The sequence below is a fragment of the Sciurus vulgaris genome (assembly GCF_902686455.1).
Source record: "Sciurus vulgaris genome assembly, chromosome: 17".
NCBI lineage: Eukaryota > Metazoa > Chordata > Mammalia > Rodentia > Sciuridae > Sciurus > Sciurus vulgaris.
This window is the reverse complement of record NC_136478.1, coordinates 15,469,682-15,496,104: the sequence shown is the minus strand read 5'-3', so window position 1 is coordinate 15,496,104 and position 26,423 is coordinate 15,469,682. Positions and strand designations below refer to the sequence as shown.

The window sequence follows — 26,423 nt, the reverse complement described above, 5'->3', positions numbered from 1 at the left end:
GGGAGAACAAGGTTGGCTTGATAGAAAGGTATCATTTGCAGTAACTGTATCTAGTTTTCAAAGCTTTGGAGAGGTGTTCTGTCTCTATGTTAGTAGTTGTGTTCGTATACAGATGGGGACTCTTCTTGATGACGAACATTTCTTTAGCGGGCAGATCCACTGAACAAAGTTCTGTTCATAGTTAGGGAAGATGCAGAAGCCATAGCAGGTAGAAAACAAGTTAATCTGTGGCATGTCTACCATACCTGGGCCAATATAAAAGTAGTCATGCATCCTTTAGTGATGAGGATACCCTCTGAGAAATGTGTTGTTGGGCAGTGTTGCCATTGTTCAAATATCCTAAAGTGTATTCATGCAAACTAAAAGTCTGTAGTGTCATTAGGTGATAAAATGCTATAAGGTTAGGTGGTGTATTGGCGGTCTGTCACTGAAATGGTTTTATGCAGTGCCTGGCTATTCTTCTAGGGAGAGATGATGGTGTATCAGTCAGTCACAGGAAATCCCTAATGTTGGGGTTACTCACTACTCATCCCTACTGGCCTTGGTTAGCTGCTAGAGAAGGAAATACTTGAATTATTTTGTAGCATTTTAAAATACTGAACTCATGCCCGGTGTTTTCAGTTTTTGTCTTGCTCATTTTGTATGACACCCATTCATTCTTTTCTGCTAGTATCCTTTCTTCTTGTATGTCGTGTTTCCGGCAGCTTTTTAGGGACTCTGAGACACCTTGTCCCAGCCCCATCAAGCAGATTTTTATCCAAACGCCTCTGTCCCTTTGCATACTATGTTCACTGTGAGTAGTTGAGGGGAGGTTGTCATCCTAGTGAATGTGCCTGTGAGTGCCCCTTCACAGTTGGTGACCTGTGATTCAAATATGTCCCCTGACCCCTGAAGAAAGCTGCAGAGGAAAGCGGACGTGGAAGGCACTGTGTTTTCCCTCCTCTGCCAGAAGGAGATGCACGCGTGCGCTGAGGTTCAGCTTCTAGCACAGTGGTTCCTCACTTACTTAGCATGGCAGATTCCTTTGAAAATCTGAAAACTCTGCACCCTGCGTGCGCATGCGCGCACACACACGTGCGCGCGCAAATTTTGCAAAGTGATTCAGAAGACTCATGCAGTCTCTGAAGCTTATAAGTGATCCTATTAAGGTGAACCGCCCAGGTCAAGACCTCCACCCCATCTAGAGACCCCACACACTGAACAGTCTGCATACCAAGATAAAAATTCATTTTGGGAAATCATAATGTCAAAGGGCCATAATAAATGAGCATCATAATTGGTGCCTCTTGGGATTCCCTCTTCCATAGTCTGCTCTTGTGTCTTTCCCATTCTTTCTGAGTTTGCCTTCCTAGAAGGCTCAGCTCCGTCTGCCTCCGGATATTTAACTCTAGTTTCTCTGCAGGTTTCCTTCTCCTGATTCTTGTCCTTGAAATCTCTTTCCCCTTCCTGCCTGATGGTTCTCTCCATCTGTTTCCCACATGCCTTGGTTCCTTGAGGGGACTTGACAGATGAGTTGGTGGTGCTTAGAGGGAACAGGTTTTAGAACGGGTTACATAATTATGGTAGCAGTCACCATGCAGTGTGCCAAAACATAATGATCCCAGTTTCATTTTGTCAACATCACAATGCTGGGGAAGAGAACAAGGGGGAGATGTGGTGGTGACATTTCACAGGCCCAGAAGTTTGGGTTGCCAACAAAGCATATTGTGTTTTATCAAAAATGTTTCATATTTAATGTCACTGTGCTGCCTGAAATGTGATCCAGGAGGATGAATCACTGACTTTGTTTTCAAAGATCTGTAAGAATTCGAATAAGATCCTGCTGTCCTACAAGGGAAAGTCTGATGACCCGCATTTGGGTCTTTAAGCTACATAATTCTGTGCCACATTTTGAGTGGACCAATGAAATTTTGTTGAAACCAGTGAAAATGGAAAATAACCAAGTGTCCATTTTATGACACACCTTGGAATTAAGTAAATATTTCTGAGAATCCAAAGAGTTGCGAATTGATCAAGGAGGTGAAGTGTTCTCAGTTACAGATGCTGATTTCTGGGTTGCCTACACATGTTTCTTGAAGTGTTTATCTTGTGCTTATGAGTTCTTTGCCAGTCATTTTATATTTTATAAAAGATGTTACATAGTATATTAGAGAACGAGAGAAGGGGCCATGTGCCCTATGTGAAAGTACGGTGTCATTCACGACTTTTATTGCCTTTGTAATTTTGATGGATTTCTTTTTGTATTTTTTCCATCATTAAAAACTGATCTGTACAGACTTAGCATAGAGTACAAATCAGACTTAATCAGTCCAAATGAGGTGTGATGGCCTAAGAAATAGAAAAGGCTCTGTGTACAGGAGAGAAGAGTGCTGATATTTGGGTTTTTGCAAACTTCCTACTCAGTTAACAAATAAGAGAGTGAAGTCACCTTCACTCTCTACTTAAGGCTCCTCTGTTGAAGAAGATGACCCTATATATCCACCCATGTTAGGTTGGTCAATGAAATGGAGGCTTCGAAGTATGAAAAATTAAGACCCGGTTATTTTAAGTTACAAGGAAGATATTTGGGTTAAGCCTTATACAAAATTTTTTTGCTGCTTGTTAATTACAACATTTATTGCTAATTGATGCTATTGAGTTGTTTTTTTACCTAAAACATGGCAATTTTGCTTGCCATCAGATAATCTGTTCTCATTGTCGTTTGTCTGTTTACATATGTATCTATAGATGGATGGGTGGATGGTACTGGGGCCTGAACTCAGGGAGGTTCTGCCAGTAACCCACATCCTCAGCATTTTTGTGTGAAGACAGGATCTCACTAAGTTGCCCAAACTGGCCTGTAACTTGGGATCCTCCTATCTGAGCTTCTAAAATCTCTGGATTACAGGAATGCCCCACAGGGTCAGGGTTAGTGTGTCCATTTTAAAAATGAAGATAGCAAACTGGATATTGAGGTGCACGCCTATAATCCTAGCAACTTGGGAGACTCCGTCAGGAAGATCCTAGATTCAAGGTCAACCTGGGCAATTTAGCAGGACCGTGTCCCTCAAAATAAAAAGGGTGCTGCTCAGTGGTAGAAAGACTCTGGGTTCAATCCGCAGTACTGTGGGAAAAATAAAAAGTGATAATCATACTAAACTTCTAAGATTGTCATGAGGATTAAATGAGATACTACATGCAACTTGCTTAGTGTAGTTAAGGGATCATATACTCTATTACCATTACTATTGTTAAGATTTTAAAAAGCCAAATGTGGAAAAAAATAACAGAATGAATCAAACATTGTTACTCTCTGTAAATGTATGAATATGCAAATGGTATGCTGTTACTCCATGTACAAACAGAAACAACATGTATCCCATTTGTTTACAATAAAAAAAAAAAAAAAAAAAGCCAAATGTGCCATTGTATTTATAGGAACAAAACTTACCAAATTTTTTAAACAAACTTATTTTTTTCCCCTTGGTGACTTGAAAACATCATACCAGTCACTGGATGGAGAATGAAATGTGGCCTCAGTAAAATCGCTGCTGTGTTTTGGTTTAGAGGCTGCAACTGAATTCAGTTACTTGTCCTTACTGCATAGAAAAGTGTCTTTTAGCTAGCAAGTCCTGGTACACATTGAATCAAATTGCACAGAACTGAGCTTAAGTTTCAGAGAAATTCCTCATGTGCTCAGAAACGTTGTCAACAACAGATAAAAATAAACTGGAGGAGTGTTATTTCAAGACACTTAAGAAAGATGGTCATTGTAAGTTCTCATCAAATGTTAAAGTGTCATTAGATAAGATGAAAAGTATTAAACAGGCCAAAGGGACCCTTCGGGGTAGAGAGATACAAGGAGAAGAGTTTGGCTATTGGTTAGATCTGTACCAGGGCAGGGCAGCAGAAGGCTTCCTGGAGGGAGGGGACTTTACATCCCCGTCCCTGACTCTTCTCTTGAAGAGCCAGTCTGGTTTTTATTAAGGTGGTGGTGCTCAAAATACAAAGTCTCTAGGATTCCTGATATTGATGGAAATTATTTTTAGCCATTTTACATAGCATATTACTTAAATTTGGGCAAACATTAAATTAGGCATTAATTTCCCGTACATTTAGCTTTTATACAGCTGTAAAACTAAACAGAAGTCTAGATTTACAGATTTCTATATAAATTTACTATAAAAACCATTAAAGTTTAAATTAACAACATTAATTTAATGTTCTATGTGATGTTTTGCCGAAACCAAAGCACCGGTGGTGGATTTAATCATAGAAAAATATATTTTCCTATTTGGCATTTTACTTATTAAGTTGATTCTCTGGATTTTGAGTCTGATGGGATTATCACTTTACTAATTCTCATTATCATGGTTATTTTTCCTTTTATATCCTGAATTCATTTCAAATCACTGATTCATCATTTTGATGAGCCAATCAATTTAATAGTGCAACTCAAAATACAGTATTGAAAAATTAAAAAGTGCTTTAATGAAAAATTCTTCACTATTATCTTCTACATTTATTGAAAATAAATTGTGCAAGTTCCTATGTATAAATATCAGAGTCTTGGTATTAATTGAAAGTGGGACTATTCCAATGGATCTACTAGAAAAAGGAAACCTTGGAGTTTGACCGGTATCAGTGTGTCATGGGATGAGGACATTTTCTCCATCTACCTTCCATGAACCCTGTGTTCCTACAGTGTCCTAAGAAGTCATTTGGTAAGTACCTATCATTCGATGTTCGGTTGGCCTTGGCTTTTTTTCCCTCTTTGGATGCTAACTATTAAAGGAACACATTAATCTTTGCCACTGTCATTTTCATGATGTCAAATCAAAAACTCCATTTATTAAAGAACTTAAGAAGTCTACACCGTATTCTGTGAAAATGGCTCTCAATTAGAAATTATCACTGCCGAGGAGGAATCTTGTCTTTACAGTCTACATGGAAATCAAGAGACATGACACAATGATCTCACGTTTGGAGTTCTCAGTTTTGTAAAACTCATGCCGCGCACAAAGGTTGTTTGAATGCATGCACTGGGAGGCAGAGGTGGAGATGATGTGGAAGGAGTTTGTAACACAAAGCAGACCTTTGACATCTTGACCATGTATGGAGTTAAGTTTTCAAAAGAGAAACACAGATAGCTTTGTTACAAAGGGTAGTCATCCCTAAACATTTTAAAATTGAGGTAATGTTGCACATTATTAGTTCAGCACAAGAAACTTCAGTGGCTGAGCCCTATCAAATATGTCACTTGGTACTTTATAGCTGTACTTATTTTATTGCTAATTTTAGTTGTTTGCAAAGCTTCTCATAAACAACTTGATTCTAAGAGGAAATTTTTACTCTCCGGCATTGATTTGTTTTGAAAACAAACTCTGTGTATGTGTGTGTTTTAAACACTAATTTTCTTTGAAGGCACGATCAGAAGTGTCAGAAAACCCAAAGGCTGGTATTAGCTCTGCCAATTACTATTTCAGAAATCTTCAAAAAGTCAGAGTCTCTTGGCCTCATTGTCCCTATCTATAAAATGGGATTAATACTATGTGATCTGTCCCCTCAGGGAGTGAGTTGTAAAGAAAGACAGTAGTTCTCCCCTTATTCATATTCATGGGGAATATATTTAAAGACCTCCCAGTGGATACTTGATAGATACCTGATAGATCGTTCCACAGATTGATGGTTTTTCCTCTGTACATATTTAATTTGTAATTTGGTACAGTAAGAGATTAACAACAATAACTCATAATAAAATTGAACCATAACGGTGCATTGTAATGAAAGTTATGTGAAAGTGATGTCTCTCAAAATATCTAGTGTACTTCATTGATCTTCTCATGATGACATAGGGTGATAACAGTGCCGACAAGATGAGATGAAGTGAAATGATAACATAGGCTTTGTGACATAGTATTAGGCCACTACAAAGTGTTATTTGAATATAGGCAGTATAGTACCATGGTAGTTATTCTGATGTCTCATGACCTATAATCAGGATGGCTTCTAAGTGACTAATGGGAAGGTAGTGCATACAGGGTGGATACACTGGACAAAATGATGATTGACATCCCAAGCTTCTTGGGGTGGAATAGCGCAAGGTTGCATAATGCTGTTCAGGATAATACACAATTTAAAGCTCATAGTTTTCTTATTTCTGCAATTTTCTATTCACTGGTTTTGGACATGGTTGACTATAGGTAACCAAAAGTACAGAAAATGAGACTGTGCATAAGGGGGATCTATTGTAGTTCAAGTTTATTGTACTGTGAAAGGGCAAAATGCAAGTGCACACATGTTGTTATCACACTGAATACAGAGCCCAAATCCAAAGCAAATGGATTTAAACTTTTGCATATTTGCAGACATTAAGGTTCCCCAATTCTTTTATTCTATTGAACATCTCTATTTCCCCATCTTTCACTTGTGTACTTAAAAGTTATTTTATACCAGGTATTGGCAAACGGCAGACTGAGTTCTGCCTGCCATCTGCTTTTATAAATAAAGTTTTATTGAAACATAATCATGCTCAGTGGTTTATGTTTTGTATGTTGCTGCTTTTTTTGTTGTAAGGCAGTTGAATAGTCAAATTCTAAAATGTGTACTGCCTGACTTTTCATAGAAAAGTTTCTACCCCCTTTATATATCACTACAGTCTAGCACCAGACATAATCCAGTTTTTTTTTTGAACCTAAATCTTTGATAGATGGTGGTATTTTAAGATCTGAACTATCCTATAAAGAACTCAGTAGCTCCAAATGTCAGCAGCCTTAACCCTTTTCTTCTGACCCATGAATTCAAAGGTGTGGACATCTTGAGATCTGATTTATTTCTTGCTCCTTTCCCCATTTTATTTAAAAAAAAAATTCTCAGTGACTTGAATAGTGTTACAGAAAACTTTTGTTTGAAATCTGGGCACATTGAAAATCCAGTTCATTACCAGGATATGACAGTATGTGCAGGCTAATGTCTTACAATTTTTTAAGCTCAAATGGCGCATAGAATAAAATAAATTACTAACCCAGCAAATAATGAGGAAAGATAAGACACATGGATAAGTTCACATTTTAAATGCATTTATCTGTTTCTTTTCTCTCTCTCTTTTTTTTTTTTTTTTTTGCATTTTCTGTTTTTCTTATATATAACTTCTTAGGCTTGGCATGCTATATTCAGGTGAATTGGAAGTTACCTAGTGAGAGAGATAGGGGACTTAGCAATCTCTGTAAGTTTACTTTCTACTAATTTAGAAAAGTCAGAGGTGTCGCATTTAAATTACAAAATTTTAGATCTGAAATAGACCTTAGAGATCAGCATTTCCCAACCTTTTTTGACCCATAGACCATTTTCATAGTAATTTATAACCTTGTCAACTCTCTTAGGAATTTTTTAAATCAGTTCATCATTTTTGTATGATATTATGAGGAGGTAATTTAAAGTTGAAAAGTATTTTATCTTAGATTAGTACATTATTAAGGATTGTACCATTCATTTTATTTTAACATGGTAATTACTGATAGTATATGAAAACATTTTGCCTTTTTTTCATTTAATGAATGATAAATACTTTAGGAATTCATGTGAAAGAAATTATGAAAGAAAAAGTATGAATAATCAAAAAAATGAAAAATGACATGTAGTTTTGGAATTGAAATGTAGATTAGCATAAAAAGGGCAAAAATTGCATTCATGACCTGATACTTGAAATTCTTCAATTTTATACTATAAAAATTAATTTATTTTTGTAAATTTTTAATTTGTGCTTTAAATGATGAGATCAGTGGTTTGGGGTTTCTCTTTTCCAAAGATAGCATATTGACTGAAAAGTTCCAGTGAAAAACCAAATGACATAATTGTGTGTATGTATATATATATGCATAAGTATTTTAACATTTTTAATGTACTAAATGACTATTGAGGTGCCATATAAGACATTTGATTAGATTTACGTATTCTATGGACTGCTTGAGGCAGTTAGGTGCAGTTATTACTATTTGAATCTCCTCATGAAGCTCCACTTTTTTATATCCCCCTTTTATGGCTTTTGGGTAATTAGAGATCTGTGATGATCCCGCATCTCCACACGACCATGGACTGATAGCTGAGGACTGTGTGATGGTCAAGTATCCTTGGGACTGGCTGAGGGTCTGGGTCCAGAGCACATGCACCTTTGCCAATGACATCATGCTCTTCACATATACTGGGAGGTTCTTGAACCCTTCCATTTTTAAAGGAAAGGGTATATCAGTTAGTATTTTATGAAGAAATGGAAACAGATGTTATTGGTAATAGCTCATTGTATGTATGAAGATACTGGAACTGAGAGAAGTTAAATGATATTCTCAGGTTCACACAGTAGACTAATAATGGCTAAGCCAGCGTCAGAGGGCACAACTCCTAATTCTCAGGTCACTGTTATTATGTTTTGACCATGCCATCTAGTATCTTGGCATCCAAATGCATGTGATTAAAGAGTGGTCTTGTGCTGATTCTTAATTGGAAACTCACCAGTTAATTTAGTTCATAACATTCTCTTTGTTCAGCAGAAGGAAACCAACCTCAATATTTGTTAAATGTGTCTTTTGAACATACTGATTCATAACAGGTCTTCCTTTATAATAGGTTAATGCTCTAGTTGTAATTATTTGTATTTAAGCTCATTATAATAAATACCTATTCCATGCAAATGAACTAATGAACTATTTATTAGACTGGATGAATTTACAAAATAATGGAAGAACTTGGAGGGTACCTAGTATAGTCGACATTCAGCATACACAGATTTTTCCCCAAAGTAGTATAGGATAATATAGATTGAATGGAGTCTATGCAGTAGAATGAATCAGACATAACTTTCCTGCATTCATATATGAATACATGACCATGTATCTCCACATCAAGTACAACCACAAGAATGGGAAGTTATACTCAATGTATGTCAAAATACATTCTACTGTCATGTATTACTGAAAAGAACAAATAAAAAATAAAAAATAAATGGAGTCTGTTTTGTTATGTGATCTCTGTTGGTCAATCCAATAGAATTCCTTCTTAAAGATACGTGTCCATTTCTCAGGTTGCTTTCATCTTGATTGTTTATAGAGTATAATGAAAGGATCCTTCTCTTTTTCAGTTGATTGATTGTTGACTGTTCATACATTCAGGATCTATTTATTGACCTGCAGTCCTTCCTCTCCATCGTTAAATTTGTCAGATTATGTTATTATCCAACTCAAGACTATGTTGTCATCATTTTAGAGACTCAATAGGAGTGGAAGGCTTTCTTTTTGTAGGGACTGATGTTTAGTTGCTAACCTACAGAGAAGAAGCAATACTAACATGTGAGAAAAATGCAAAAAAAAAAAAAAAAAATCAAAAAACATTTAGAAATTTACTTTGGTCAGAGCATGTATCTTTACAAAATGATAGTTTACCTTGGGTCTCCGTGCTTAGATGTTGATATTTCCCAAGGAGTATTTTAGGATTCTAAGGAAACAACTACGCAATCAGCAATTAGACTTCTGGCCAGTGTTTGTTTCTTCTATTCACTGCTGGTCACATCCATTCTAGATAATCACACTGTGACTGTGCTCACTCACAGAGCAGAACCTCTCATGTAGGTTTGGAGAAATATCCTGACCACCTTTTGAATCTTTATCCAATAAAAACTGCATTTCCCCGTACCAACACTCAAAGCATCAAAGATTGCAGTTGATAGGGTTTTCTGTGCCCATTTACTCAGTGTTTAGTGCTCCATGATTAGCGGTTCTAATGATTATTATTTGGAAAAATACCATTTCTGACCTTGGCATAGACAATGTGTCTTGGAAGGAAGCCATTTACTTTAAGAATCTTGCCTGAAATCCTAATTAAATACTTTTGTTCTTAGGCCACACCATGAGACAAGTGTCTCTGCACATTTGGGGGTAACTGGACTGGACCGAAGGTGATAGCTTTAAGACTTGATCATATCAAACTCTTCCAGCAAACTAAATTATGGGAACATTAAGTGACATCCTTAAAATATTAAGAAATACAAATGTTCACACCCCTTTGCCATGAAGTTCTAAGTGGGAAACTTGGTTACAGAGTTAGGGTGTACTTAAGAAAACTTTATAGATTCCTCCTTGGTCATGAATAACAACAAAACACCATGCTGAACTTCCTATGCAAATCAAGTGCCTTTAAGTAATATTTCCTACTCCTTGACACCCCTCCCCGATGCAGTGAGGAGGACAGAGAATTTAAAAAACCCAGAATCCTTCCTTGCTTCTTTACTATCTCACTGGGAGTCAATAGTGGCAGATTATTCACGTGGCTATGTTGTAAAAGCGTAGATTTTTAATATCTAAACTACTGAGTACAAACATAACATTTAAATAAAAATAATGCAGAGTTATTTATCTTCACCAAATCTTCTCCACCCCGTAGAGGATGTGAGCTGTCTCTTTAATAATGCAAAGGAGTAGTAAATTTCAAGCTGAGGATGGGCAATAACAAAGAGAGTGATCTCCACGCTGCCCTAATGTCAGCGGAGTGGCTTAGGAGGACACCTTATTAGTTCTAACAGGCTGGTTAGCGCGGGGTCACCTCTCTGCCTCCGTCTCCCCGGCAGGATCACTCATCTCTGGGCTATATTTGGGAGGCAAGAAGTGAGGGGGAGGGGAAGGAATATATTTAGAGCTTCTCTCATCTCCCCAGCATTTACAGCTGTTTATTTTTATTTGTGGTCCATTTGTGTTATTCTCGTTCTCTTGTCTCTCCATTCTCTCTCTCTCCCTAGCTGCCTATTTGCGTGTCTGTGGTGAGTTAGGGCAGAAACCTTATCCATGGATTCTCTTCTCCATTGTTTCATTTTTAGAAATCATCTGAAATAAGAGTAGTTTATAAATCTGTATTAAACGAGTATTTACTGTACTAAAAACATTAACTGGGAGAAGCGCCCAGCATAGCTAAGCTTCCAATTAACAGGACCCGCCGAAAGAGAGAGGAGGGAATGCAGATGTATGTACATACACCTTTTACTGTCTTAAAACACTGAGATCAATCACATTTTAGAATTGTGTAAATCAACAGAACGGTGTAAATCAATCACATTTGAGAGTTGTGCTTAATATGTTTTTACAAAGGAAAAAGATTAACTAGCTATCCTCCTTTTAAACATGAATTTCCGAGCTGTCTTTGATTTTTTTTTTCCATCGTAGCTACCAACATTGCCCCTTTCTCCTCCCCCACCCCCACCCCCTATTCTCCATCCAAAAATGAATGCAAAGAAATACTATTAGGCTGCCTGGTTATGTATTTTTTATGAGGCCATACAAGACGCTGCCTGACCCCTTGCCGCTCACGTTATAAGCACACTGAAGATGCTTTTCATTTGGGTTTTGCTTTTCAGCCTGGATGACCTCTATTTAAAAAAAAAAAAAAAAAAAAAAAGCAGGAGGAGGAGGTGGGGGTTGGTGGGGAGGACTAATATGTGACCCCAGGGACTAGTCGCTTCAAGGATTACATTTAATTCATATGATAATATTGAAATATAACGTTCCTGGGTTTAATGTTTGGGTTATTTTCTCTTTCTCTTTATTTCAGGGATTCATTGATGAGTCCTGTCATAGATGGTTTTCATCAATTTTGGTGTAGAGAGCCATAACTCATGCATTAGGGTCAGATTCTTAAAATTACCTTTTTTCTCCCCCCTCCTCTTAGAATTCAGGTCATAAATACAAAAACCCTCTCTTTTCATAGTTTCTCTAAAAGACATAGAGTAATTTTTCCAATGTGTGTCTACCAATAGTTCTGTTTTAATTAAGAAAACAATTTTTTTTGGCATTTCTGAAAGCCATCCTCAACAACTGACCCCCAAGTTCTTCATTACTGTGGAGGCAGACATCTTTTTAACTCCTTCCTTTCTTCCCCTGCGAGGTCAGTATAGATATATTCTGGTATTCTTTCTTACATGATATGTGTGATAGTTAGATAACTACCTACATTTGGGTTCTCGTGCCTGGTACATATATATGCTGTAATTCTTACTTGTACATCCTCTTATAATGATGCTTTTTATAATGCCCATATCAGTTATTGAATGTCCACTGTGTGAATTACAGTGGACATTACAAACTTCACCATGAAAATGTTTTCCACCCCCTGCTGTGGGGCCACAGTGCTCTTCGTATATAAGTTTGTGGTTAATGTTCAAATCCAATGTGTAAAAGGATCCCTCTGGCTAATTTTTAGAATTATATTCCTGTTAAAGTTTCTTCTGACATCACATCTTTTTGTCTTTGCTAGTTGAAAAGAACAGGTTGAGGAATGGAATTAAACTACACGTCATTCATCGTATTTTGAAAATGTTTTTATTCCTTTGGCTTTAATAGTCCAGCACTTAATTTCTTCAAATCAGCTGCTGTTCATCAGTGCTACAGCATGTCGCTTGTCTTGGAAGGCAGGTTCCTTGGAGGGACAGTAACATTTCACCGGAGCTAATAAAGTCAATTAGGATAATATTATACAGTGGGCCACTAGAAAATCAGGTGCATTTTGCACCAATCAGTCTGTTTGAAATTCATTCCAATCTTATACTTCACAAGGAACATATATAGAGAGTGCTATTATTATTAGTGATATCAGCTTGAAGATGTATATTTAATTGCAATCTTTTCCTTTCTTTTCTATTTCTTTTTAGTTACTGCAAGAAAAAGAAACCCAGCAAATTTGTGGACATGTTCACACGTTTTCATTACCACAAAAGTACTGATGAAAACTGATCAAAGCTGGGAAATTCATGGCAGTAGCTGAAACCCCATCTCCAGCCAGTCCCTTATTATTACCCAGGTATTGCCACAAAATGTGATTCAGCAAATAAAGCCCCTGGCTGTGTGTGCGGGTGTGTGTGGGGGGGCGGGGGCTCTGCAATCAGAGCACAGTAAAGTGGGTCTGCAATGGGGTTTTCAGAATGACTCATAATTTTCCTACATTTGTTTGCATCACAGTCTGAACATTTTTGACATCTGGGTGACTGGTAGAGACGCACATATGTCTCCATGTATACATAGAGTACATATATTTTTGTCTTTGTCAGTCACTGTGTGTGAGAGGGATGTTTTGAAACAGAGTCCAGGTTCTCCTTTGTAAGGCATTAAGCTGTGACCCTCCTCCTGCCTTTCCTCCCGCTGTAGCCCTGGACTTGAGGATCCCTCCTTGACTGCTAGCTTAACATGGAGTTGTCTTTTTTTTATTTATTTTTTTTTATAAACCCAGTCACAACACAGAAAGAGGAGGAGGAGGAAGAGTGAGAGAGAGAGAGTGAGAGAGAGAGAGAAGAGAGAGAGAGAGAGTATGTGAGAGAGAGAAAACACTAAAAACCCTGAAGGATGGTTCTCAAAAATTCTAAAGGAACCACAGGGAATTCCTTTTGAGAGCAACAGAAAGCAGGCTAGCTGAGGTAAGGTAGATGTGGACAGTCTTTTCTTCTCTTTTCTTCCCTCTCTGTCTCTTTCTGTGTAAGTCTCTCTCTGTCCCCCCCTCCCTTCTCCCATTCTCTCTCTCTCTCCCCCCCTTTACATTCATATGTTCTGTCTCTCCCTCTCTCCTGCTCACTAGCTGTTTCTTTATGGATCGGGGAGGGCGGGTGGGTGGGGGAGCTACCTAACTTCTTCCCTGCTTAAGCAATCTGAGAACGGAACTCATGTGAATATGCAAATAGGACTGCCCGGCTGCGTTGCTGACACGTGTATGTGTTGTATCTCTCTCCCCACCTCCCTGTCTTAGCGTCTGATCTTCAACAGATTGCTGTTGTTTCTTGTGATCACCAGCACAGCGTGCTGGAAAGAGAGATGGGGGGGAGAGGTGGGGATTGGAGGGAGTGTTGTGGGGCTGGGAGGCAGGAAATCATGACATGATTGCTGTGACTTTTTTATATTAATGTGTGGCTTTTTTCTAGCTCATTTGCATGTCAAAGTGGTGGAGGTGTGAGGGCAGAGATTAGTATGGAGATGACATAATGATGCAATGAATTAAATGTGATCACTTCTCTGAGCGGGGGTGAGGTGGGGGGGGCACAAGGTTGGGAGGGGGGAGCCAGTAAGACAGACGGAGTGAGGGAGCTCGGGAGAGGGGAGCGCTGCTTCTGATCTGCACCGCACAGTTGATTGATGTCACCAGCTCGCAGAATGCATCTTTTTATTGTGATGGTGGTGATGGTGGTGGTGGTGATGCTGATTGCGATGATTACACTTACCGTTAGTGTGAAATTTGAATTTTAAGTGGTCAGTGCTGGAGCTCCCAGCGCACGTGATTATTTGGTCCATCAGTGCAAACCCTTTACTGTCAAATCTTAACACCATTCCACGTTTGCTTTTATTTAAAAAAAAAAAAAAAAAGACAATGCAACCTACTGGAAAGAGAAGATGACTAATCTGTGATATTACACAGTGGGCTGGAATACCCAAGCTTTTCATGTGGCTTAACTTCTGTTTTTGAGTATGAAAAAAAAAAAAAAAAAAAAAAAAAAGGCGAGGGGGGTATCTAGATTAAAAACATTTTTATTATTATAAAGAAAAAAAGAGAATCTTTCATTGGATCGGTAGGGTGGCAAAGGTTTCAACCAGTGACAATAAAGAAAACGCAATTCATCTCTGGCATTCAGCGTTATCTCCCTTTAATAGCAAAACCAAACCAGACTGATGGCTGAACAAAGCAAATTCTCAGGCGGCTGGTTGCAGGTCTGAACGCAGGAGTGAAAATGAAACGGTTTTTCCCTCCTTTTGCCTATTTTATATGCAACACCTGGAAATATGCACAGAACGGTTGTAAAAGGGGGAAGAGGGGAAGTTTATTTTTTTTTAAGGAAAAAATTCTCATAATTTGAAAAAAAATAAATAAATACAAACTACAAAGGTTTTTAGACTTGAGGGATTTATATGTTCCAGAAGTCAAAATCATTCTGTCTGCCAGTAAGTTTTCTTCTGATTAGTCTGATCTACTGCTTCTTTGGGAGGATGGACTTCCTACAGTATAGACAAATCAGTATAGAAATTAAGGACTAATTGTTATGTGTGCAATAACCCTGATGATATAAATGAGCACTTAAGAATCCACAGAACATCACTAACATTAATTTATTGAAAAAGAAAATCCAAAGCAACTCCATTAGTTTTTCCCTGTTATTGTTAAGGACTTTAAATGGATTTCCTAATTGGATAATTTTATTCACAAGAATAATACACAAATGGAAAACAAGCCCTAACTCTGGGGTGGGGTGGAGTTGGCCTCTAGAAGGAGTAAGATCCCTGTCAGAGTGAGCCACCGTCCACTGGGAGAAAACCTGCTGGGTGCCACCCTGGAGGGTACAGAATAGCACGTATGCGTGAGAACCCCCTGACCCAGGGGCTTGGGAGGTAGGAGGGTGCATTAAGCATGTTCAGGCAGTCCAGAAGATAAATGCACTCGCCTCCTTTTAAGATATTTAAAAGTGTCCATCATTATTGCCCTCCTTTGATCACAGGTACTTTAAATTCATTCTGTTCTGTTTTCCTAGGATTTAGCATCCCTGTTTCCCTTCCTTGGTTCTCTCCCATCCACATATTCAGCATTTCCTGCCCACCCAGCCCATCTTTCTGGAGCTGCTCTTGGGCTCGCCTTGCTCTTCCTCCCTTCCCCAGGTGAAGGCAGCTGTGCTTACTATAAACTGGGTCTCACCCAAGGCTGTGCATGGATGCTATTAATAGAAAAGCGTACCGTGTCCCGTGCTCACACCCTTTGCCTGCCAAATACATGCAATACCTCAAGACAGAGGAAAGTTCTGGAGTGCTGGTCTTGAGCAGCTTCCCTCCTACACATCAACACCTGTATCCTTATTCTCCATGTGTCCCCAGGTGGTACTGTGGCCTCCTCTGTGTCCTGCTTTCTCCTTGCCTTAGTCTTCTATGCCAATAAAGAAGAAAGGCAGGGATGAGGATTGTTACTATTGATCTGCCCAAGGGGATCATTAGGCATCCGTATCAATCTACAAATCAGTGGGCCTGTGTTACTAGCTTGGGCAGTCATTGCCAATTTGTTCCTATTAGATGGCTGAGCCTGGAGGTGTGTGATGAGCAGATTGGGGCTTTATCTCAGCACTGGAGAGGATGAAGGCTTGCTGACAGACAGCAGAGGTTCACCGGAGTTTTATTTTGGGGGTGGGGAGTGCGTAAGGGAGACAGGGATCCTTATGGGTTTTGTTTTTCAGCCTGAAAGCTGTCAGCACCTTAACTAGACCGCCAAGGTGGACCCTACCCCATCTCCCCTGAATGAGCTCTCGTTGGAACCGGCCCCTGCATCACCTCCTCCAGCCCTGACATCTCCCCAGAAAGCTGCCCACAGAAACATCTTCTCTTGTATTCTTTCACAGTCCTTTTCAGGATCGGCATCTGAACAATTGAAATGTAAACATTTTTTTTCCCTTTTCCTCCTCCAGCAGTGTATTTACAGTTGAGCAGGTGACATTTTTAGCTGATATTTTCTCTGTAGTTCAATTAGATAAAGTAAAAGTTAAAGCTGTGGGTAATTTTGTTTGGGAAATCGTATTTACCTTTTCTCTTTGAACTGAAGTCGAGGAGAGGAAGTGTATTCTCACTGCGTCCTTTATTACTATTGTTTTTCAATCTTTAAAGATCATCCTTTGGCTCTGAAAGAGCAACAACTATGGCAAAAGCCACATTCTCTCACATGCATGTAGATGTGAAAAATAAAAATTATGTTTCCATGGGGGAAGGGGAGGGAAAAAGGATAATGAATGAATAAGCACAATTTATGCCGTTACCGCTGCTAGCGTGACATTTCCTCTTCATTATTTTGTGAAAACCTCAATTTTAAACCTGGTTTTACTCATTCCTGACGTGAGCATTATTCAGTATAAATATCTGTCCATTGCCAGGCCTCGGTGAAGCTCCCAGTGACATTTCTGCTTTATAGCTTTCTGCTGGGGGTGGGGGGAGGCGAGGAAGGTGGGCTGATGCAGAGAGGGAGGGAACCAGGCAGCCTCACTTCCTGGGAGCTGTTTTTATCCTACCACTGAGTTTGTTCCTTGTGAATAATAATCTGTGCTTCCCAGCTGGGGGTGGGGGGCAGTGGGTAAAACAATCCAACTTAAATTGAACACTTAGCACTTGACATCTGCTCTTGCATTGGCGCATCACTCCAAGGGGCCAAAAAAGTTTTTTACGTGTGTGTGTGTGTGTGTGTGTGTGTGTGTGTGTGTGTGTGTTTAATACAACCTTTTATATTTTGAGTGTTGAAATGAGATGAAATCCTATTTATACTGAACACCAATTGCCAAGTGGTTTTGGTTTGCTTTTGGTGACCCAACACATTTTAACTTGCTATGAATAAAAAAAAAAAGAAAAGAAAAGCCTGTGTGAGACTTCAGAAGACTTTAAACTTCTTATTACTATGTATGAGTTGGTGTTTGCATTTTCTCACCTGTGGGTTTGTTTGTTTGTTTGTTTGTTCCCCCACACCTTTCCCCAGTTCATCCACTCTAAAGAGATGCTCACTTCATCCCATCTGACAGGAGCCTGCTTGTTGTTGGTGGCGGTGAGTGGCCCATACAACTTCACAGAAACACATCTGTGTGGAGTAGACGATTTTGGAAGTTAAACTGTTTTAATTTATCATGGACCAGACATACAGTCCGCTTTCATCTTTGTGGTGTATGTATAGAAATCGATTTGGAGTGGACTCAGAAGAATATTGTTTAAAGAGTTTGTTTTGCAAATATTTATAAACCTTTTCTCTTTGGACTGGAGACTACTTGAGAATGGTCACCGTACTACCAGGCACAGAGTTCACTTTGAGGAGGATGCTGCCAAAATCTGTTGTTTGTTTTATTGTGAAGGCTGGGAGTTCAGATGGGTTTGCCAGTGACATGCTGTCAAAGCCCGAGATGTCTGGCGGGGTATTTTATTAATCCTTAGGCTCCCCGTCCTCGTTTCTTGAATCAATGAGAACTTCACAGGGAGTGGAACAAACAACCCGGCTACTCTGATTTTCGACTGAAGGACAGAAAATGGACCTTTTTGCATGTCTCTTTAGCAGGGAAGGGAAACCCATAATTTTCTCATCACAGAGGGCTTATTACGTAAAGATGCTGACAGTATGTAGCAACTTCGTAGGAACTTTTAATCAGCCAGAGGCTGGCCTGTCAGCCAGGACCTTTATAACTTGGGAGTCACCTGGCTCATGCCAGGTGGACATTGCGGTAATTTCTCCCATTTTGAGAGAAAACATTTTGATTTCTTAACACATGGTTTATCTGCCCATATATCTCGCTAGTTTTCCTTGTTTTATTTAGTGAGGCTTCTTACGTGCCATTTCTTCATGAAACAATCGGTACATTCTCAGCAGGCTGTTCTGAGTCGAGAAACCGCATCTAGATTAATGGTCAGTGTCCCAGGCACCCACATCTGTGTTGTGATAGTACAGAGACGCTGAGAATTACTGACAAGATCCAGAATAATTCCTAATGCTGTCGAAGGCTTCATTTTCTCCTCGGAATGATGGATGAGGCATAAGAACTGCTTTCTGAGATCATTATGTGCATCATTCTGTTAAGTGTTATTAAAGTCCGTCTGTCTTAGGCAGCAGAAACTGTATCTTCGCCCTTATCTTGTTCCTGTTTTTAAAAACAGTAACTGCAGATCCCTTTCTTCCTAACGGGAGCTCTTTTTGAAATCATCTGACTGTTAATTTGGGTCATAAAATTATTGGGAATCGTTTTTCTTCCAACTTAAAATTTGATAATATTAATCCACAAAGCAGATTCTGGTTTACTTTGAAACCTTGAATTCACAGTAAATGTTTTAGGAATTCATTTTACTGGAGAGGGGGAAAAAAAAAAAAAAGTGAGATGTGGCAAGTACCAGGATTTGGGGTGTGGGTTTCACTCTGTAACTTCCAAGAGATATCATAGTTTTTTATCTTCTGGGGTCCCATTATTTTAAATACCACCGATGATTTGTCACCTTGAATTGATGAACATGCAGGACGAGTTTGAATCTGACGAATATTACGCTGAATTCCTCCCTAAGAGGCAGATGTATTCGGAGGTGGCAGGGCAGATGCTTGTCAACCAGAAGGAAAACTTGGCTCTGGAGTTGGTCAGGGAAAGTTTGTTTTTACGAATTGTACCTCTACAGGGAGGGTGCGCTTCCCTGGGTCCACAGGGTACTTGCACTTTCAGCAAGGCTGGGTGAACAGGGGTCAGGAGTGAAAGTGGCACATGGAGACGTGAAGGTAAATTACATACTGCTGCTGTTAGACTTCAAGCAATTGCACCAAAAGGGAAGAATTCACTTTAAGGTTCGGAGCTCTTCCTAGAGTTGCAGATTTTCCTAGAGAACCTACAATAATAAAATAAAACTGACTTCTTTACAGAACATCATCATTATTAACCAGAAGCCCTCCCCTCTCACCTTTTATTTATTTTGTTATTGTTTTTGAACAGTTTGCTGTAGTACCTTTAGACTCCCAGAGGCTTATCCAAAGAAAATGAAACCAAAAAGAAGTAAATCATCACATCTGCTTTTAAAAACACTGTTTCTTCTTTTCAGAGATTCATTGAGATCTAGAAAGGTTTCTTTTTCTTTTTTTCTTTTTACTTTTATTAGAATTATATAAGTTTGATGCACAGCTGGGATAAACCCAGCCATCCACAGCACAGCTAGTTTTTGAACATTTAATTTTATATTTGAATAATTCTTCAGATCAGGCTATAATCATGAATGTCATATAAAAAGTTTTTTTTTTTGAAAATAAGAAATTACATTATTTCACAGATGTGCAAATACTTCTGAGAAAAAAATTACATTGATCAGTTTTTAATACCCCCCTGTCTCACCCTTCAGTCAAAGGGAAAAATAGCTTTTTTCCCCCATCTTTGTCTTCAGAAAGGTGCTAGATTGTAAACATCTGAAGGAAATGAAAGGGGGTTGGCCAGTCCACCCCAAACTCTTTCCAGATTTTCAATCCTTTCAGCAGCCGCCTTCAGTTCTCAGAAAAGAGGGAGGGTCTAGGGGGAAAAAAAGGAGAAAGGAGATGTCTCTGTTTATTATTAAAATTTAAAGTGAAAAGCATCTCTACAACTGGCTAATTTTGACTATTCTCATTTAGGGGGCTTTGAGCAACAAGAGACAAAATTTAGACAACATGTGCACCATGGCAATTTAGCAAAGATAAGGCATTTGCCGCTAATTAAGATCTAATTCTGGGGAGAGGACAATAAGCAATAGATGATTATCTTTCCTTTTAGAGTTTGTGAAACAATAGCGTGTGGATACTTGATTCAAAAACGATTCAGCCAAACAGGATCATTTTTGTTTAGGCAGAAAGATGAGTTTTTGTAGAGTTTCTGAAGCAGAGACTGTTTACTCTGGTTTAAAGGCATCTCGGATTTTCTGTGTTTTGCAAATACAGAATATTTCTGGAAGCAACAATTGAAGTCACGAACTGTGGCTGTTTCGGGAAGTCACCTGTGGTTGGGAACACTGCTGTTACTCAGGGCTGAGTGACCAGGCGCCTTTGAATCTGAAACAAACAATTTAATTAGAAGCCTGGAGTGCGTGCTTTTCCCACGTCTCTGTCGTTAACATCTCAGACCAAGTAATAGGGCACAGCCTCCACACCCATATAGTATTTGGATATTTGATATGTCCTCATAAAGATATTCTGGAAGTGGAAAAAATTGCATTAGCATTTAGCCCATGGATAATGATTTGGTTAAGCTACAATTTTTCAGGACTTCTTTATTGTCCCAACTGTTTTCCCCTGCAGTCCCCCACAACCCAAACAGAATAATCTGCAGAAATAAAACAAGGTGCTGCATTCAGATTAGAAGGTACGAAATCACAATTGCCCCTTTGTCTTTCCCAAACTGCAAGTGCCAGATGAGCTATGAAGAAAAAAATAATCTGTAACGTTGGGTTTATTTTCAATATGCAAGTCGTATAAAAATATGCAAGCTCTGATCGCAGCGTGCTGGAGACGACTCCACAAAAATGTGTAACGAAAGCTGTTACTATAAGTGCAGCTCATGTATTGGAACAGCTGAGACAGCTTGATACAGTTTAACACTTGTTCAATTATAAGGAAAAGAAATTCAGAAGGGAACTTGATTTAGATAAGAATTTTAAAGAATCCTTGACATTTCCCAAGTAACTTATCCTTCCAATCAAAAATCGTAGGCTTCCTCTCGTTTGTCCCCTTCTCTTTTCCTGTATTTAGGGTCCAACTCACTCAGACAGACTTTGGAACTAAGAGGCACCCTTCAATGGACCACCTTTTCCTTCCAGACCCCACTCACATTTTAGTTTTTTTTTTTTTTTTTTTTAAGGGGCTGGGTCACAGCTCTTTGCAAATTATTTCAGTTCTCTGCTCTTTTATTCACTTAGGAAATGGAAGAGAAATCATCTGGTCGCTGGCCACACTTCTCTGTCACGCCCATTTCTTTTTCGTTAAGTGATGTCATCTCACTTTCCTGGCAGATATATTTTTGTGCACATAGGAAAGGTTGACAGTGATATTAGTACCAAACCTTTAGTTCCAGGAATTTGTACAGACATCACTATTTTCTTTCCATTTAGCAAATGCTTGACTGATATGACTGCATTGTGTATATGTGCGATCACACGTCTGTCATATATACGCTTTAAATATCTGTGTGTGCACACACATGCACACATGGGTCCTGTGCTGTTGTGTGTATGTTCTGTTCACACTCCTTCTTGGGGTAACTGAATACTTAAAACTGAATTTTATACTTACTATAAAATTCCTTTTGTGTACCTTGACTTTTAACTTTCTGAACTGAATGGTCCGTCTGGTTTGTCATGTATGTAGGGTTTCATTTGCTAGTACTGCATATTTTGAGAGTGACATTATAGCGTTTATTTAATCTTAAAAATTAGCATCTTGCTACGATTTCAAAGTTGGTCTCCTCAGGACAACAAACAAGTAAACCCGAAAGCTAAAACCCCAAATCCCAAACCAAAGCAAACCAAAAAACCAAGCCTTAAAGCTAACCAAATTCAGAGTATTTTTAATCTGAAAGAATATGATGTGCTTAACCTTGACTAAAAATATTAATCTCAGGCGTTTGAGGGGAAAAACCCCTCGAATTCCCAATGTTTGTGACCAAGGCCCTCTGTAGGCAGCAGGGAGAGCTGTGTGTCTGCGCCAAGGGGCCCAATGGCCCACAAGCCTCCACTTACGGTACAGCCTGTTGTGACTTCTCAGTTTCCGTTCACTTCACGTTATTTGGGTATTTGTAAGTGGATAGAGGAAACAAAGTGCTAAACTTTTTTGAGGAGTTTCTCTGGTCACTTGGCATCCAAGAAGCTTACAACCAGGTCTGTGTATTGCGGGCTGGGCTGGAAGTTGGGAAAAGGGGAAAGCTGTCCTTTTTTTTTTTTTTCTTTCTGTAGTGGTTGGTGTGGGCAATTTAAAGTGGGATCCTGGAATTTCCAGACCCTGGCTCTATCTTCTAAGGCATTTCTGTACCTGGAATAAAATGTTGCTGTAGAAATTATTGACATAATGGTCCCCATGAGGACTCATAGCCATCAAAGTGAAATCTCACAATAAATTCAGAGGCCACCTGGAGAACCACCGTTAAAGAGCCTTTTAGAGGAGGGGGGGAAATACTTTAAAAGCTTAATTCTTCTTAAATATAAATTCACTGATCATGTTTCTGTACCACTTTTCTTGAGTTGAGTTCTTTACTTTTAGCTTTGTTAAATAATCCTTTAAAGCTTTTTTTGACAGCAAAAAATGCTGCATTTTGTACAGATGACATCACTAACCCTGCTTCAGCCTCACTGAAAGCCACAAGGTTACGAAGCAATAAACCACACTCAGAATTTCTGCGGATCTCGGGAATAAAAGCCTGAAAACGTTAGGTGGGTCTCAGTCATCTGCGGGACAGACACTCCCAACTCCAATACCAGGAACGTTATTGATCTGTGTGGGGGAACTTTCTTTTTTTTTCTTTTTTTAAAAGCTAATTAGTCTTTGCGAAGTCAAATAACTAATGCTGTTTTACACTTAGCACTTAGGCGGAGCTTTCATCCTCAAAGTGCTTTGAAAACATTAACTAATTAATCATTAGCTAATTTAGCAACTGACGATAAAAACTGAGAGACTAAAGGAAGCTGGATTCCACCCGTGTTTTGTGCACGGAAATGCCCTGGCGGAGTCGAAGCCGGGGGGGAAACTCAGGAGCAGAGGGTAGCTCAGCTGGCCGAGTGTGGACAATTTACAGAACCCTGCTCAGGTAATAACCGTAGACAACACCAAGAAAATCTTTCAGACACATTCTCCTGGACAATCTTAACAGGTCAGCTTTGCCTTTTTTTTCTTTTTTTTTTTTTTTAAGTGATAAAGAAAAAAAATTAAAAAAGAAAAAAAACAAAAAACAAAAAACAAACAAAAAAAAAAACAAGCCAACTTTGCAGAGGCACCTTAGCACATATCTGGAGAATATGAAGATGCTCAAGGTTGAAAGTGTGGTTAATACATCATTACTGCTCACGGAGGTCAAAGTGGACCAGTGAGGCAGTAGATGTGCTCTCTTTGGACTTGCAGGACTTGGGTAACGGAGGAGTCACCCGAGGCAGGATGGGGAGTGTGTGTGTGTAAGATCTTTCGCAGTGAAGCTTCCTGGATCCAGTGCCATGTCACCCATGATCGCTGCCCTGGAAATCTAGCTTAGTTTAAGAAACTCGGTGCAGCAACCTAAGAGAATTCTCTTGAGTATGGCGACAAACAGCGCTTTCCAGGGGGCTTGTCTGCCCGGCACTCTAGCCCCATCCATTATGTGAATGAGATGTGAAAATAGTTCCGCGTTTCTCTGAGCTATCAGCAGACCGCACAGGCTGAGTTTCTTTAAAAATACGGAGACGGTTCATCTATAGACTTGCTCTGAATGAGTGAGTATGTGTGGTCCGGCTCCTTTAAAGAAAGAAACACTCCACAAAAGCCACCAGTATTACAGAAGGTGGTACCAGTGACTGCATTTTTGAAGAATGAATATACTGTGCTTTGCATTCAATGTGTTCTAATCCTATGTACCCTTTTCCTGCAGCGAGGAAAAGCAAGATTTCAGAATATTAAAAAATGTTACACGTGAGAAACGTGTTCTTGTTTTGCTCTTGCCTATCACTACTGAAGTGTTGGTAAACGGGGGAGCAGACACAGATGTTTAGATTTTGCAGTGAGTACCAGGGAAAGATGACTACCTGACGGAAAGCTTCCTACCAAGCAAACTTTGGTAATCCTTGTAGATGGCAAAAGGAAATGGAAATGGGGTCCATCTAAGACAGCAGATGAATTTACTGAAAAATTATTTAGTGTTCTGTGGGAGAAATTGAAGTGAAATGCTTTGTACACAATTCCTGGGATGGTACTTGAAAGGTTTCAGTCCTGGTTAGAAGCGTTTCAGGGTAATACTAAACTGTACTGATGTGTTACCTTCAACAGCCCTCTTCTTTATCTGTTATTTTTAAAAATTCTTTGTTGTTGTTGTTGTTGTTGCTGGGGACCGTACCCACATCCTGGAGCATGCTAGGCAAGTGCTCTATCACTGAGCTACATACCCAGTCCACTAATCATCTTGAATACAAGGCCTATGTCTCCCCTAACTCCCCTTTCTCTACTGTATCTTCTGCTTACCTTTTCTTACAGCCTGATAGTTATTTAAAAAATTGATGACGATGTTTCAAATTATGTCCCTAATTTGGGAAGTTAAAATTTTTTATCTTCCTGTTAAGGTGTAATATTTGACAGGGGGAAAGAGGTTCATATTTAAATATGCCTTTTTTTTTTCAGTATAACTGTTGCTTTTGAATATTGAAGCTCTTTCATTTATATACTTGGGGTCCTCCCATCCTCCACCTGAAACCCCTACTGGCTTAGAGATCTTGCCATGATGGTAAAACTTTCCCCTTGCTTTTGAGGCATACCTGACAGCTAGCACCTGTGAATCAGCCTTCCCCTTGAGCTCCACCAGCTTTGAACTTTGAAAGGAGGCCTTTGGAAAGGTCAGGAGCCCTGATTAGCCCTGTGGTTAAGGAATTTATAGAATGAAGATTGTTATGCTCCCATTCGCACTGATTCTATCCTTTTCTTCTTTTAAAAATACAATTTCTTGTATCAACTTGAATCAAAGCCATACGGAGAATAAAAGCTAATTTCTATGATACCGAAATTAGTATTTTATAATAGTTGTTACCAGTTGGGGGGTGATTTTGCCCTTCCCCTACACTTCACAAGGGAAGACCTCTTGTGAGGTCTGGAGACCTTGCTGGTTGTTATGAACCTGTGTGTATGTGTGTGTGTGTGTGTGTGTGTGTGTGTGTTTGTGGAGTGTGCCAGTGCTGTATTGGGTAGAGATGGTTCACCATCCTGCAATGCACAAGACAACCCCCTGTAACAACGAATATCTGCTCCCAAGCGTGAGCCTTGTGCAGATGGAGAGTCTCTGCTGTGGTCCTGTGCCTGTACCTATGCTTGGAAAACACAGCAGCCTTTGGGTAGGCACTTGCTTTTTAATAGTATTGGTGAAAAAAAAAAAAGTGTATTTTATTGGAGGTAGAGTTCTTGCTCCTTAAATACTACTTTCCTCAACTCAAATAGCTTTAGAGAGAGAGTGGGAAATGGTGGCCCTGTATCCTTTCCATCTCTAACTTTTATTAAAAATCATGTAGCAAGCTGGCCAGAAGGAAGGAGAAACGTGGAGATGAGCAAAGGACGTGCGGGTGGAAATGTGAGAATGGGCTGCGAAGCCCTTCCGGATTTTTTTTTTTTTTTTTTCGAAAGATAGCGTCAGTGCTGTATGCATCCCATACCACTGAAGAACATACGGAAAGAGACGTCATGCTTACGAAGTCTGCGCCCTTCTCCGTCCATTCCTGACCAGGATCGTTGCCTTTCCTTTTGTGATGTTAGGGATTAAAATGTATATATTGTTTGCAGAGCAGATTCTAACACAAACCACTTGTAGAAAATCATAAGCTGGAGATTGCAGAAAAAGGCCCAAGGTCGCTCGCTGCCGGTGATTATTTTTCTGGGTGCTGTTAACTTGTTACTCCAGAGTAGTCGGAAGGGGCTGTACAAGGAGACTTTTGCAGGAAATTAAGAAGCAAAATGCTGGGAGGAGATCTCAGAGGAAGAACATAATGACCTATAATAGGAACTGATGTTACAACAACAATTTATATACTACTTGTCTCTCTTGAACAGTGAAAGGTGTAGGACTGGGTGTCTCTCCAATTACCTCTATCAGCCTTTGGAGCTGGCTCTACCATTTAAAAGGCAGCGCAACTCGGCTTTCCCAGTAGATGGCATTGCAGTCTGCTCGCTGGTGGTGGTGAGCTTCCCTAGCCAATAGGACTTCCATTCTTCCCCCCTCTGTG

The 26,423-nt window shown here is 39.4% G+C and overlaps 1 long non-coding RNA gene across 1 annotated transcript in view; it reads left to right on the top strand.

The window, feature by feature from the left end:
* LOC306648109 overlaps positions 1–12,860 on the top strand; it is a 253,596-nt gene extending 240,736 nt beyond the window's left edge. Inside the window, exon 3 of the long non-coding RNA XR_013760297.1 lies at positions 12,665–12,860. This is a non-coding gene — a long non-coding RNA (uncharacterized lncRNA). The remainder of the gene's footprint in view (positions 1–12,664) is intronic.
* The last annotated feature ends 13,563 nt before the right edge of the window (positions 12,861–26,423 follow it).